Raw genomic sequence first — 16,762 nt, forward strand, 5'->3', positions numbered from 1 at the left:
AGCTGTAGATAGGTGAAATAGGTCTTATCATGGTCTCCTCTAGCTGTAGATGGGTGAAATAGGTCTTATCATGGTCTCTAGCTGTAGATAGGTGAAATAGGTCTTATCATGGTCTCCTTATCATGGTCTCCCCTAGCTGTAGATAGGTGAAATAGGTCTTATGGTCTCCTGGTAGGTGAAATAGGTCTCATGGTCTCCTCTAGCTGTAGATAGGTGAAATAGGTTATCATGGTCTCCTCTAGCTGTAGATAGGTGAAATAGGTCTTATCATGGTCTCCTCTAGCTGTAGATAGGTGAAATAGGTCTTATCATGGTCTCCTCCTCTAGCTGTAGATAGGTGAAATAGGTCTTATCATGGTCTTATCATGGTCTCCTCTAGCTGTAGATAGGTGAAATAGGTCTTATCATGGTCTCCTCTAGCTGTAGATAGGTGAAATAGGTCTTATCATGGTCTCCTCTAGCTGTAGATAGGTGAAATAGGTCTTATCATGGTCTCCTCTAGCTGTAGATAGGTGAAATAGGTCTTATCATGGTCTCCTCTAGCTGTAGATAGGTGAAATAGGTGAAATAGGTCTTATCATGGGTCTTATCTCCTCTAGCTGTAGATAGGTGAAATAGGTCTTATCATGGTCTCCTCTAGCTGTAGATAGGTGAAATAGGTCTTATCATGGTCTCCTCTAGCTGTAGATAGGTGAAATAGGTCTTATCATGGTCTCCTCTAGCTGTAGATAGGTGAAATAGGTCTTATCATGGTCTCCTCTAGCTGTAGATAGGTGAAATAGGTCTTATCATGGTCTCCTCTAGCTGTAGATAGGTGAAATAGGTCTTATCATGGTCTCCTCTAGCTGTAGATAGGTGAAATAGGTCTTATCATGGTCTCCTGTAGCTGTAGATGAAATAGGTGAAATCAGGTCTTATCATGGTAGGTCTTATCTGGTCTCCTCTAGCTGTAGATAGGTGAAATAGGTCTTATCATGGTCTCCTCTAGCTGTAGATAGGTGAAATAGGTCTTATCATGGTCTCCTCTAGCTGTAGATAGGTGAAATAGGTCTTATCATGGTCTCCTCTAGCTGTAGATAGGTGAAATAGGTCTTATCATGGTCTCCTCTAGCTGTAGATAGGTGAAATAGGTCTTATCATGGTCTCCTCTAGCTGTAGATAGGTGAAATAGGTCTTATCATGGTCTCCTCTAGCTGTAGATAGGTGAAATAGGTCTTATCATGGTCTCCTCTAGCTGTAGATAGGTGAAATAGGGCTTATCATGGTCTCCTCTAGCTGTAGATAGGTGAAATAGGTCTTATCATGGTCTCCTCTAGCTGTAGATAGGTGAAATAGGTCTTATCATGGTCTCCTCTAGCTGTAGATAGGTGAAATAGGTCTTATCATGGTCTCCTCTAAGATAGGTGAAATAGGTCTTATCATGGTCTCCTCTAGCTGTAGATAGGTGAAATATCATGGTCTCCTCTAGCTGTAGATGGGTGAAATAGGTCTTATCATGGTCTCCTCTAGCTGTAGATAGGTGAAATAGGTCTTATCATGGTCTCCTCTAGCTGTAGATAGGTGAAATAGGTCTTATCATGGTCTCCTCTAGCTGTAGATAGGTGAAATAGGTCTTATCATGGTCTCCTCTAGCTGTAGATAGGTGAAATAGGTCTTATCATGGTCTCCTCTAGGTGAAATAGGTCTTATCATGGTCTCCCCTAGCTGTAGATAGGTGAAATAGGTCTTATCATGGTCTCCTCTAGCTGTAGATAGGTGAAATAGGTCTTATCATGGTCTACCCTAATTGAAATAGGTCTTATCATGGTTTTGAAATAGGTCTTATCATGGTCTCCTCTAGCTGTAGATGGGTGGCTTTTATCATTTTTGTCTCAGTGCAGTAATTAGGTGTTTTTTGTGTGGCAAATAGGTCTTTTATTCACAACATGCTAATAGGTGAAATAGGATTCCATTCATGGTCTCCTCTGGGTGAAATAGGGTGTTTATCCGGTGTTCCCTCTAGCTGTAGATGAGACAGTGTATATATAAGAATGGACCACCAGACCCCGTTTCTCTGGACGGAGACCAGTGAAGGGTGAAGAGTATTTGGGTACAATCATTGATCGTACTTTAAGTTTTAATGTTAACTTAGAGAGTATTTTTAAGAGAGCTAACCAACGGTTGTTTTTAATTAGAAAATTGAGGAGTTTCGGGGTCAGTCAATACATTCTTGAGATGGCATATAGGGGCTTAGTAGAAAGTATTTTACAGTTTCATATAACTGCCTGGTATGTGGTACGCACTGTTTTCCATTCCTGTTGTTTCATGTTGATGGTATTAGAGTTGTACTGTTAACTGTGTGTATTTTAATGTAATTTTATATTGGTGTCATTCATGTCGGAGAAGTCAAAGACAAATTTCCACTGAGGTGGACAATAAAGTCTAATCAATCAATCAATCAATCAATAAATCAATCAATATTAGAATATTACTGATCACTAACATGCTAGTTAACATTAGTAATTACTGATCACTAACATGATAGTTAACATTAGAAATTATTGATCACTAACATGCTAGTTAACATTAGTAATTACTGATCACTGACATGCTAGTTAACATTAGTAATTACTGATCACTAATATGATAGTTAACATTAGAAATTATTGATCACTAACATGCTAGTTAACATTAGTAATTACTGATCACTAACATGCTAGTTAACATTACTAATTATTGATCACTAACATGCTAGTTAACATTAGTAATTATTGATCACTAACATGCTAGTTAACATTAGTAATTACTGATCACTGACATGCTAGTTAACATTACTAATTATTGATCACTAACATGCTAGTTAACATTAGAAATTATTGATCACTAACATGCTAGTTAACATTAGTAATTACTGATCACTGACATGCTAGTTAACATTACTAATTATTGATCACTAACATGCTAGTTAACATTAGTAATTATTGATCACTAACATGCTAGTTAACATTAGTAATTATTGATCACTAACATGCTAGTTAACATTAGTAATTACTGATCACTAACATGCTAGTTAACATTAGTAATTATTGATCACTAACATGCTAGTTAACATTAGTAATTACTGATCACTAACATACTAGTTAACATTAGTAATTACTGATCACTAACATGCTAGTTAACATTAGAAATTATTGATCACTAACATGCTAGTTAACATTAGTAATTATTGATCACTAACAAGCTAGTTAACATTAGTAATTACTGATCACTAACATACTAGTTAACATTAGAAATTATTGATCACTAACATGCTAGTTAACATTAGTAATTACTGATCACTAACATGCTAGTTAACATTAGTAATTATTGATCACTAACATGCTAGTTAACATTAGTAATTACTGATCACTAACATGCTAGTTAACATTAGTAATTATTGATCACTAACATGCTAGTTAACATTAGTAATTACTGATCACTAACATACTAGTTAACATTAGAAATTATTGATCACTAACATGCTAGTTAACATTAGAAATTATTGATCACTAACATGCTAGTTAACATTAGTAATTATTGATCACTAACATGCTAGTTAACATTAGTAATTACTGATCACTAACATGCTAGTTAACATTAGTAATTATTGATCACTAACATGCTAGTTAACATTAGTAATTACTGATCACTAACATACTAGTTAACATTAGTAATTACTGATCTCTAACATGCTAGTTAACATTAGTAATTACTGATCACTAACATGCTAGTTAACATTAGTAATTATTGATCACTAACATGCTAGTTAACATTAGTAATTACTGATCACTAACATGCTAGTTAACATTAGTAATTACTGATCACTAACATGCTAGTTAACATTAGTAATTACTGATCACTAACATGATAGTTAACATTAGTAATTACTGATCACTAACATGATAGTTAACATTAGTAATTATTGATCACTAACATGCTAGTTAACATTAGTAATTATTGATCACTAACATGCTAGTTAACATTAGTAATTAAACCTAAACAGATAATGGAAGTCCAAACTGCCTGTGAGCTTCTCCTGTACTATACGGTAATTCCTCTACTGTGGTTATGACCCAACACTGAGATACTGACCTGTTCCAGCTGCTCATACTGTAATACTTATATCATAACATGCTAGTTAACATTGTGTGTGTGTGTGTGTGTGTGTGTGTGTGTGTGTGTGTGTGTGTGTGTGTGTGTGTGTGTCTGTGTATCTGTGTGTGTATCACTGTGTGTGTGTGTGTGTGTGTGTGTGTGTGTGTGTGTGTGTGTGTGTGTGTGTAGGTCCGGTGTGTGCCGGTGTTGTCGGACTGAAGATGCCCAGGTACTGTCTGTTCGGAGACACAGTCAACACAGCATCACGCATGGAGTCCAATGGAGAGGGTAACACACACACACACACACACACACACACAAACAGTACTATAAACTGCCTGTGAATTCACACACACAGTTATGACACACACACTGAGATACTGACCTGTTCCACTGCTCAAGAGACACACAGACACGCACACAGTGCTCCATTGTGATTGGTTGTATTGTGTGTGTGTGTGTGTGTGTGTGTGTGTGTGTGTGTGTGTGTGTGTGTGTGTGTGTGTGTGTGTGTGTGTGTGTGTGTGTGTGTGTGTGTGTATTGTGTGTAGCTCTGAAGATCCACGTTTCCGAGGCGACCAGAGATGTCCTGCAGGATTTTGGCAGCTTCCGGCTGCAGCTCAGAGGAGAGGTGGAGATGAAGGGGAAGGGGCGCATGAGGACCTACTGGCTGCTGGGGGAGGACCCCCCCACCCCCACCTGACCTACTGGCTGCTGGGGGAGGACCCCCCCACCCCCACCTGACCTACTGGCTCCTGGGGGAGGACCCCCCCCACCCCCACCCCCACCTGACCTACTGGCTCCTGGGGAGGACCCCCCACCCCCCACCTGACCTACTGGCTGCTGGGGAGGACCCCCCACCCCCACCTGACCTACTGGCTCCTGGGGAGGACCCCCCCACCCCACCTGACCTACTGGCTCCTGGGGAGGACCCCCCCCCCCCACCCCCACCTGACCTACTGGCTCCTGGGGGAGGACCCCCCACCCCCACCCCCACCTGACCTACTGGCTCCTGGGAGAGGACCCCCCACCCCCACCCCCACCTGACCTACTGGCTCCTGGGAGGGACCCCCCCACCCCACCCCCCACCTGACCTACTGGCTCCTGGGGGGACCCCCCCACCCCCACCCCCACCTGACCTACTGGCTCCTGGGGAGGACCCCCCCCCCCCCACCCCCACCTGACCTACTGGCTCCTGGGAGAGGACCCCCCCCCCCCCCCCCACCTGACCTACTGGCTCCTGGGAGAGGACCCCCCACCCCCCCCCACCCCCCACCTGACCTACTGGCTCCTGGGAGAGGACCCCCCCACCCCACCTGACCTACTGGCTCCTGGGGAGGACCCCCCCCCCCCACCCCCACCTGACCTACTGGCTCCTGGGAGAGGACCCCCCCACCCCACCCCCACCTGACCTACTGGCTCCTGGGAGAGGACCCCCCCCCCCCCCCACCCCCACCTGACCTACTGGCTCCTGGGAGAGACCCCCCACCCCCCCCCCACCTGACCTACTGGCTCCTGGGAGAGGACCCCCACCCCCACCTGACCTACTGGCTGCTGGGGAGGACCCCCCCCCCCCACCTGACCTACTGGCTCCTGGGGAGGACCCCCACCCCACCCCACCCTGACCTACTGGCTCCTGGGAGAGGACCCCCACCCCCACCTGACCTACTGGCTGCTGGGGGAGGACCCCCCCACCCCCACCTGACCTACTGGCTCCTGGGGGAGGACCCCCACCCCCACCTGACCTACTGGCTCCTGGGAGAGGACCCCCCCACCCCCACCCCCACCTGACCTACTGGCTCCTGGGAGGACCCCCACCCCACCTGACCTACTGGCTCCTGGGGAGGACCCCCCCACCCCCACCCCCACCCCCACCTGACCTACTGGCTCCTGGGGAGGACCCCCTCACCCCCACCTGATTGGCTGGGGCATCAAACCCCCGTCTGACAGAGGACAAGGACTTGTTTCCATTGGCCAGACCAATCAAGAGACCAGCCAGTATTAAACCCCTCCTCCTCTCTGATTGGACGTTTACCTCTGACATCAGATTCTGTGACCAACCAGCCAGTATTAAGCCCCTCCTCTTCCTGCTCCTCTCTGATTGGACGTTTAGCTCTGACATCATTTAAAGTCACAGGTCAGGATTTGAGGATGTTTTTAAAAACCAAAACCAGACTAATGTTTGACTGTAAAATAAATCCTTTTATCCTTTAACCCTGTAAACAGCACTTCTATTCTATTATTATTATTATTATTATTATTATTACTTTATTACCTCTGTGTGTCTGTCTGCCTGTCTCTCTGCCTGTCTGTCTGTCTTTCTGTCTGTCTGTCTTTTTCTCTGTCTTTGTGCCTTTCTGTCTCTCTGCCTGTCTGTCTGTCTGTCTGTCTGTCTCTCTGTCTGCCTCTCTGTCTGCCTCTCTGTCTGCCTGTCTGTCTCTCTGTCTGCCTCTCTGCCATGTCTCTCTCTCTGTCTGTCTGTCTGCCTGTCTCTCTCTCTCTCTCGTAATAATCGGACACATCTGTAGTTTGAACACAGTTTACAGAAATAAAGGAAGATCATATTGTGAACTAAAAATTGTGTCTTTCATATTCCATTATAAAAGACATTCAACTAACACAAAATGAGCTCTTATTTTAATATGATTATAACTTCTATAACCGTTTAATAACCGCTGTTCTCCTCCTACCGTGGCAGCACTCATTTATAACCTGCTGGTGTAGTTCCACTAACTCACCACCAGGTGGCAGCACTCATTTATAACCTGCTGGTGTTGTTCCACTAACTCACCACCAGGTGGCAGCACTCATTTATAACCTGCTGGTGTAGTTCCACTAACTCACCACCAGGTGGCAGCACTCATTTATAACCTGCAGGTGTAGTTCCACTAACTCACCACCAGGTGGCAGCACTCATTTATAACCTGCTGGTGTAGTTCCACTAACTCACCACCAGGTGGCAGCACTCATTTAAAACCTGCTGGTGTAGTTCATTTATAACCTGCTGGTGTAGTTCCACTAACTCACCACCAGGTGGCAGCACTCATTTAAAACCTGCTGGTGTAGTTCCACTAACTCACCACCAGGTGGCAGCACTCATTTATAACCTGCTGGTGTAGTTCCACTAACTCACCACCAGGTGGCAGCACTCATTTATAACCTGCTGGTGTGGTTCCACTAACTCACCACCAGGTGGCAGCACTCATTTAAAACCTGCTGGTGTAGTTCCACTAACTCACCACCAGGTGGCAGCACTCATTTATAACCTGCTGGTGTAGTTCCACTAACTCACCACCAGGTGGCAGCACTCATTTAAAACCTGCTGGTGTAGTTCCACTAACTCACCACCAGGTGGCAGCACTCATTTAAAACCTGCTGGTGTAGTTCCACTAACTCACCACCAGTTGGCAGCACTCAATTATAACCTGCTGGTGTAGTTCCTCGAACTCACCACCAGGTGGCAGCACTCATTTATAACCTGCTGGTGTAGTTCCACTAACTCACCACCAGTTGGCAGCACTCAATTATAACCTGCTGGTGTAGTTCCTCGAACTCACCACCAGGTGGCAGCACTCATTTAAAACCTGCTGGTGTAGTTCCACTAACTCACCACCAGGTGGCAGCACTCATTTAAAACCTGCTGGTGTAGTTCCACTAACTCACCACCAGTTGGCAGCACTCAATTATAACCTGCTGGTGTAGTTCCACTAACTCACCACCAGGTGGCAGTGCCCAGACTTAAACCCCATTGAGCTGGTTTGGGATGAACTGGACAGAAAAGTGAAAGCAAAGCAACCTACAAGTGCCACACATTTATGGGAACTTCTGCAACAGAGTTGGGAAGAACTTTCTGAAGAATATTTGATTTCCATTGTAGAAAGAATGCCCTGAGTGTGTTCAGCTGTTATATCTGCCAAAGGGGACTACTTCATTTGTTCTATTCTTTCATTTCAGAGTACAATAAGACATTGAATTGCATGAATTTCACTAAAAACCTTGAAAACTTGGGGTGTTCTAAAAACTTTTGACCGATAGTCTATATTTAATATATAATATCTCATAGAAACACCTAATGTTTTTAACCAGAATCCTTTGTTTATAGCATTATATATGTATACATTATATATTTACTTTATATATGTAGTATATAAAAAATAAAACGAGTAAAGACTACTCCATGAATCCCCCCCATCCTGGAGTTCGCTGACTTTAAAAGTTAAACAGAAAGACCACAAACACATCACAGTAACTTGATGCTTTTATTGTGAAAGACCACAAACACATTACAGTAACTTGATGCTTTTATTGTGAAAGACCCCAAACACATCACAGTAACTTGATGCTTTTATTGTGAAAGACCACAAACGCATCACAGTAACTTGATGCTTTTATTGTGAAAGACCCCAAACACATCACAGTAACTTGATGCTTTTATTGTGAAAAGAGACATAATTCAAAACTAAACATCCTGTACAGACTCAACTGATTAGCAGTGAGAAACAGGAGAGTATGTCTGTGTGTGTGTGTGTGTGTGTGTGTGTGTGTGTGTGTGAAGAGTTAACCAATCTAAATGTGCCTGAAAGTGATATTAACAGGCTCCTTGATAATCTCTCAAAAGACAACCTTCTGAAAATGTGCAACGAAGGAGTGTTTAGAACAGATCAAACCTGTAAAACCTTCTTTAAGAGCAGATTTAGCTATGTTGAGCCAGTCAAGACTTACTTGGGCATTGATGCTAAAGGTAAAGAGAGGTTCTACCAGTATGTGCCCATCAAGGATACAATAAAATCACTCCTCACTCAGAACTCTGTTATAGAGCAGTATGCCCAAGCTAAAGCTGACACAGAAACAAATCCTGATTTTCTGGAAGATGTGAGAGGTGGTAGAAACTTTAAGAGAATATACTTTTACAAGATTCACCATCTTCATTGTCTCTCATCTTGTATCAGGGTTCTTTCGAAGTTGCGAACCCACTGGGCTCAGGCAGAAAAAAAACCAAAATACTGGCCATGTCCATGACACTTGCAGAGATTGTGTGGTGGAAGTTTTCCTTGAAGCAGCAGCGTTAGTGATATTCATGATAAAATCAAAACGAATAATGTTTGAGAATTAAACCAAAGTCTGGTCTTTGAGTATTTATTTACATTTGCAAATGGAGAAAACAGTTTCAAAGGTACACGCAGCACAACTGAAAATGTCTTTCTAACCTAAAGTCTAAACATCCAAACATCATATAGTGAAGACCTCCGTTAAGCCCCCCCTCTAAATGTATCTCTTAGCATGGCCATAGTTGCAGAGAGGACATCATTAACAGTAACACCATTGTCTCCCCTTCCCCTCTGCTCTCTGTTCTTAACATTAGTCTAAACATCAGTTTATCTCGTAGTTCTCACTGTCATCGGCCTTCTCCTCTTCTATCTAAGCAAAAAGTTAAACAAAAATGAGAAGCTAGAGTTTCTTAAAAATAAAACTTCTAGTCTGAGAGTTCCTGGCTGCAGCTGTCCCTCTCTGGTCTTTAAGAGTCTAAGAGGAAGGAACAGGATTATGTGGAGGTTTAAAACAATCTTTAAACAAATGGTCAAAATCATTAATCAATAATGGTTAAAACAAAATTTGCCACCACACTATGTTTAAAAGTGCTTTAAGAAGTAAAAAGTGCCACACAATAAATAACATAAATAATTTTAAATACATCATAGAATAAAACCACACTGTTAGTAAAAAATGCATAAAACCAATGGCATGTGTATAATTATGCTAAAATTTTGAGGCAAGTAATTCAATTCGTAATAATAATAAAATTAAAATAATAATAAATATAAACTACAACAGACAAAAAATCCAATCAAATTCTTAAAATGTAGATAAGACAGAATAAAAGTTATAAAAGGACAAACAAAATATTTATTAAAATTAATAAAATTATTGGATAGGACCTCCTCTGCAGGAATAGATTAACCCCCGAAAGGAAAGAATAGCAAAAATGGAGAAAAACATGCCATAAAAGAAGTAAATATATTAAAAAATTGTTTTGCAATAAATAGTTATTATTAATCATAAAACAATAAAAAGTCATTTAAAATAGAAAAGGATGGAAAAAACAAGAAAAAGAAAAGAAAGGATGGGTATAATGCGCTACAGAGGAGGTCCAGATAAAACCTGGGGAGAGAGACCAGAGCAGTGGGAGGAAATATTTCTAAAAATATCCTGTAAAACTTGGGTTAAAAAGAGAAGTGGATCCATTTTAATATTTTTCATTTAGACCCGTAGGGTCTATGGTTTTTAAAAGATGGATCCACTTCCTCTCCGCTGGCCGACGCTGAGCCCTGGTCCAGGCCTTGTTACTCTCCAGGCCCATGATGCTTTGAACATTTAGAGAACCACGGAGTTTAAAATGTGCATATAAAACAGTTGTGCCTTCGCCCTTATTTAAAACATACTGGTGTTGTTTAATTCTTAAGTATAGTGCATTTCTTGTCTCCCCACATACAGTTTGTGTCAGGCCCTGCACCTGATTGCATAAACCACGTTGATGGTTGTGTGCTGCAGGGCTTGCCCTATGGAGCTAGATTTGTGTCTTTATTACATGAGAGAAAGTAAATGATCTGAGAGAAAAAAAAAATACTGATAGCAAAAAAGCATTTTATGAGAGAAAAACAAATATTTGAGAGAAAAAGTTTTCATACCAATAGCAACAAATAATAATATTTGAAACTAAAAAAAGTTTTGAGAGAAAGTATTTTCTCATACAACATAAAAAAATAAATAAATTTTTTTTAGTTATTTCTGAGAAAAAAAAAATTCTCTCTCAAAATACTTTTTCAAACTCTCAAATACATATTTTTTGCTATCAGTGTGAAAACATTTTCTCTCAAAAAAAATGTGTTTCTCTCAAAACGTTTTTCTTCTCGCTCTCAAGACCTAAGTCTTTGCTCTCGATGCAATGTCTTGCTCTCGTGTCAGGATTTTGCTCGCTGTGAAAAATAATGTCATGGGCGGGGCCACGTTCCTATTGGCCAGTCGGGTGAGCACCGTCTTGTCTTGGGAGTCGAACTGAATCATTACACCATTGTCGATTCAACGGCCATGGATTAGTGATGATCATGCACAATTTATCTGGAGGGTGGCGGTAGTGCGCTAAGTTAGTCCGCATCCGCTGTTAAACAAGCAACTGAAGAAGAGTAGAAGAACGGCCATAGATGCGCTTTTGCCTTAGTTGAGCGTGGAGACTCTAATGTTTGGGTAAGATGATGACACACACAACTCAATGGGCAAGTTCAGCATCACTGAAGATTAAATCACGTTAAATAGGCTATCCTAAATATAAGCTAGTTTGCCATTACTGATGTGTTTGTCAGATTGACATGGACAAAGAATAGCACTCATATTCATGAATGTGTATTATATTATTAGCATGCTAATCGCTAGTACAGCTAATCGCTAATTAGCCATCATGCTAGGTAAACTTGCAAACTCACCTGGTCTTTACTATTTTTTAAATCAAATGCCAATTGAATATGTTGATTTAGATAGTTTCACTCCTTATTTAATGAGTAGTGAGCTTGTTGAACTGCTTGTTCATCATATACAACCTCAGTTTTACTCCATGGACTCAGAAAACACTATTTTGTTTTAAGGGCAATATGATACTGTCTACTACTTTATAGACTTCAAAGACAATGCAATCAATTCATTAGAAACACCTGTGGGTCCTCAAAATGGCAGCTCTGGGACTAAATGGTACCCATAAATACAGGAAATGTACATGTTTGTGTAAAATAAAAAGTTACTGTCATTGTAATGTGCATTCTTGCTTCTTTTTATTTCCAGCATGGAAAATCACTGCAGTGACCGCACACAACCTCCGGTAAGTAATTGCAAAGTTTATTTCAGTGCTGTTGCCACACAATATGTGTTTGAGGTGTCCTTACATTCAGAATCCCTTTCAGTCTTATGGCCATGAAACCGAGAATGTGCAACACCTTCCTAGAGTTCAGGTACGAGGCCCTCTTTACCCAAATGTTGAATTATCTGTAGCCTATCTGCACTTCATCTCCTTGTTGATTTTATTTTCTTCTATTTTCCCTCTTACAGGAATCAATTAGGTTGCAGCTATTAATAAGGGCCAGGGATAGACTGGCTGCTGTAATCAGTCGGGAGCCCATTGATTTTGAATATCTTCACTTCATCACCTGTCAGGAACTGCAGTTTTTACGGGCAGGGGCAGCTTATATGGATATTCCTCAATGTGTTATAGTTGGCTTTGAGCAGCTCAATGAGGTGATCAAGGCTCTGCTTTCCAACAGTCCTGTCACCCCTTTAGTTGACAATGTAGCTGTAGTCGAGTGGAATGGAAGTGTGGGGCAACCTAGATTGAGTATCGGTAGGGATGTTATTGAAAGTCTTTTAAGCACCAACCTACCATTGACCACTCTGGCTAATGCTCATGGCATTTCAAGATCCACCCTGTGTAGGAGGATGAGAGAGTATGGTCTCTCAGTCAGACGCAGCTACTCTGACATTCCCGATTGTGTCCTTGACATGAAGGCAAGTATGACGGTAAATTCATGATGCAATAAAAAACAATCTTTTTCGTTAATCCAGATATATTTAGGCCAGATATATTTTTACTTTAGAGATGGCTAAATCGGCAACCAGAACTTTTGCCACCATGTCTCCTAAATGGGCATGGTCAGAATAATAAGACAATGGCAACATTTTCCAAAGTGGGTGTGTCATATGATATATGAGAATATGGATTGGCCCCACTAGAATCTGTGATGGTGTTTATCTACTGAGCATCTCCTGTCTGGCAGTATTTTGTTATTCATTCTTGTTATCAACAGTTCTTCTGTGGGGTTGGGATGGAGAATGGAATTGGATAAACCAATCACAGAGTGGCCATATTTTACTTAATATCTTTAAACTCTATCTTTAAGGTGAGATCCATAAAGGCCAGAATGCCTGATGCTGGATATAGGATGGTGAAAGGGGCTCTACTGGCCATGGGACACCGTGTCACATGGAGTAGAGTCAAGTCATCCTTGCAGCGTGTTGATGGAGCAGGCATCCTCTCAAGAATGATCCAGTTGAACTGCATTGCCAGACGGACATACTCTGTCCCAGCTCCATTGTCTCTTGTCCACGTCGACACCAATCACAAGTTGATCAGGTAGTGTTTTATTGATGCGGTTGTCTCCATTTTTACTGCACAATTATGATTTCAAGCATTGTGAAGTTAAATTTCGGTTTATGAGGGTTATGTCAGTGTTCCCCACAGAACAGGTAGCAATTTGTGGTGCCCCTCTGGTGCCGGTGTGACCGCCACGACACTCTGTTGTGGCGGTCAGTGGATTCGGTCATCGGGGTCAGAGTGTGTGCAGCGAGCAGCATTCAAACACACCCTTTCTGAAGCTGCCATGTTAAATATACACCTGTATGCTTATCTATTGTTCTTCAGACACCTGCTGATACAATTTTAAAGCTACAAGAAGCATTTGAAATCATTCGGCTCAATCTTAATTCTTTAAAGTAAGTTCTTTAAGAGAAGACAACTAAAAACATTTTTACCAGAAACCTGCCTGGTTTCATTCATCAGCCCAACTCCATACATTACAGGGCAGGCCAGTAGAATTAGTTTGCTCATACAAATACCTGTTTTTTATGTTGGAGGAAGACCTGTCTTTTAAGTTTCATGTTGAGAATTACTCACCAAGAGGAATGAATGGAATAATATTTATATTTAAAAAATAGTGTTGGGGAAAGAAAAAGCGGAATCAATTTGTGGCCCTTGATGTTGATTATTTGGTGCTGCGCCACACATTGGTCTATGGATGGAGAAAACATTGTAGTTAGGTTAATGATGGGTTGGATGGGGTGATGTTCAAATAGTATGTTACAGTGGATATAAGAAAATTGCACATTTCTTATCAATGGTTGCCTGTTCCAGAGATGATATCCAATCTGATAATTTTAAGGTACAACATAGTGGTGTTCGGAGGCATCGATGGCTTTTCCCGGAAGGTACAGTTGGCTTTACAATTTTTAAATTGAACTACTGGTTTACATTTTTAGTTTTGCTTGGAATCTAACATTTTTAATTCCTATCCTCAATCAGGTTTTGTACCTCAATGCGGCTGGGAATAATAAGGCAGAGACTGGTTTGAGGTTTTTCATGGAGAGTGTGCAGAAACATGGATGGCCATCAAGGTAAGTAAGTACCTTCTCCCTCCTTCCAGTTTCAAATAGTATTGCTTTCAAATTAATCTCACAATGCTCTCTGTCATTCAGAGTACGCGGTGACCAAGGCGTAGAAAATGTGGAGATAGCAAGATCCATGTTCATTGTGCGAGGAACAGGTCGTGGCAGCTTTATAGCTGGGAAAAGTGTGCACAACCAAAGGTGAAGATGGTCTATGTTATTACTTTGCTCTCAATCCAGGGTTCACATTGCATCCTACCTACAGTTAGCTACATCCATCCCAACAATTAGCTTGATTATTCTTGACACCTGATAGTAACCTGATTGCAAGTCCCCCAAACTACGGGGGTATTACATATACATCCTAGGGGGAGCCTTGTCTGTTTTTTTCAGGCATGAAGAACTGCTCTACAGATATCGTTTGAGAGGTATTGCCTGAAGTAGACTGATATCTAGCAGAATAGACAAGAAGCCACAGGCACCAAAGCTGATACTAGTCCAGACTACCGTTTTGACAAAAGCATTACTTCTGCCCTTGGCATCGATTGACTAATCATTACAATTGATGCCACTGTTTATTAAACTTCAGAGTGGAAAAGACACTTTCCCTTACACTAGACCAACCATCAGTCAATTGGATTCTACCTTTTGTAGCCAGGCTAATATAATTTTGTAAATACTAGTATTTTTTTTTCTCAATGCAACTGACCACTTTACCATGTAACAAATTTGCAGAGTGGAACGACTATGGAGAGATGTGTGGAACGCTGTAACATCTCAGTACTACAACATGCTTCACACCTTGGAGGAAGAGGGGTTTGTAGACCTCTCAAATGCTGTTCACCTCTTCTGTCTTGGGTACGTTTTCATTCCACGTCTACAAGCAGACCTTCAAAACTTTGTAGAGACATGGAATTGTCACCCCTTGAGGACCAAGCAAACCTGACCCCTAATCAGCTTTGGAGAATTGGGAGGATGCAAGTACCGGTGCAAGAGCCAGATCTGTCTGAGGTTTGTCCCAAACATTGCAGCATGCAATACATTAGTTTTAAAGTGGGTTATATGTACATAAAGGATCTAGATAACTACGACCTAACATAGTATGAATATTCAATCTCACAGTACATTAGAAGAAAATTGTTATAATAGTATTTTGTTTGACTTTTCATTCATTTTCTATTACAGATCGAACACTTGCATGACCAGGAAGCTTGTGGTGCTGATCCAGAACATGGAGTCATAGTACCAGAAACTGCATGCCCCTTGTCAGCTGAGGCTCTTGCTGCCTTACAAGATATTAACCCCACTGCAGAGTCCTCTTCTCTTGGGCGGGATATCTATATGCATGCTCTTCAATTGGTCTCATTCCTTATGTAAGTGCTGGATAAGCAGTTTACAAAACATATCATTTGTTTGTTTTGTATTATTGAACACAATTTGACCTCTTTGGATTTAAAGTTTCTTGTAAGCCTACATCAGCTGGGCTTTTTGAAGCATGACACTTAAATCAATCATACAGTAGCTATCATTACCTAACAGGACAGTTTTACTGGCATTACTGATTGAAGATGTGGCCGCTAACATCACCTAAATTCTTGTCACCCTTCGTCTCTCTCTTCATCTTCCATCCATCTCCAAGGATGCAGCAAAGTTGGTGATGACGGTGATGTGGGGTTCCAACAACTACAAGAGGACCTAAGGGCCATATCCACACAGCAACTCCTTACACAAGCAACAAAGGGATAAAGCACAGTCTCCATGTAAGAGACCTCCAATGCCTGCTCTATAGTGATAGGGTAATGGTGGCCATAATATGAAAGCTTGTCAGAATGTTCAGTTTGTGTTGAAACTGTTTCTAGGACATGTTGAATCAACTGTATGATCTTTTGTGAGGATTGAGAGGATCTCTTTCTCCGCACTAGCATGTCAATCAGCTGTGCAAGGAGGCTCCAGCCCACAAGTGTTTTTTTTTGTGACACAAAATTCTGGTAATAAACTGATAGTTGGTGATCTTACCCACTGTGTGCATTATTACTTTTATTGTTATTACTATAATATTGCACATAGCCTATTATGGACACAATGTATGAAGAATAATATTTACCAACCATCCAGCATTTGCACTGTCGACAACAAATAAAGCTAAAAAGCATTACTTTTTCTATTTAGAATAGGGCTGAGCTCTTATGCTGTATGTATGTGTATGTACTATTGCAGTAACTGTGAACCGCTACAAGATGGCAGGACAAGTTAGCAGGTTGACCTTGACGCGTCAATCAGGAATTATTGTCCGTTTAGTTATTGCAATAGCACACAAATCCATGTAATTGAATGGCACCACACCTAGAAATCATGTATTACCTTTTATCAATAGCCAATACAAATAGCCTACTCAATCAAAACTTGAGGGGAATGCAGTTTCAATTGATTAACTGGTGCAAATAGCCTA

At 41.4% G+C, this 16,762-nt stretch overlaps 1 long non-coding RNA gene across 1 annotated transcript; it reads left to right on the forward strand.

Moving 5' to 3' along the window:
* Positions 1-15,247: 15,247 nt before the first annotated feature.
* LOC114566521 (uncharacterized) lies at positions 15,248-16,207 on the forward strand. Its single transcript, XR_003694071.1, has 3 exons — positions 15,248-15,324; positions 15,499-15,686; positions 15,953-16,207. It is a non-coding gene; the product is annotated as an uncharacterized LOC114566521 (long non-coding RNA).
* The last annotated feature ends 555 nt before the right edge of the window (positions 16,208-16,762 follow it).

Source organism: Perca flavescens, chromosome 2 (genome assembly GCF_004354835.1).
Source record: "Perca flavescens isolate YP-PL-M2 chromosome 2, PFLA_1.0, whole genome shotgun sequence".
In the NCBI taxonomy this organism is placed as follows: Eukaryota; Metazoa; Chordata; class Actinopteri; order Perciformes; family Percidae; genus Perca; species Perca flavescens.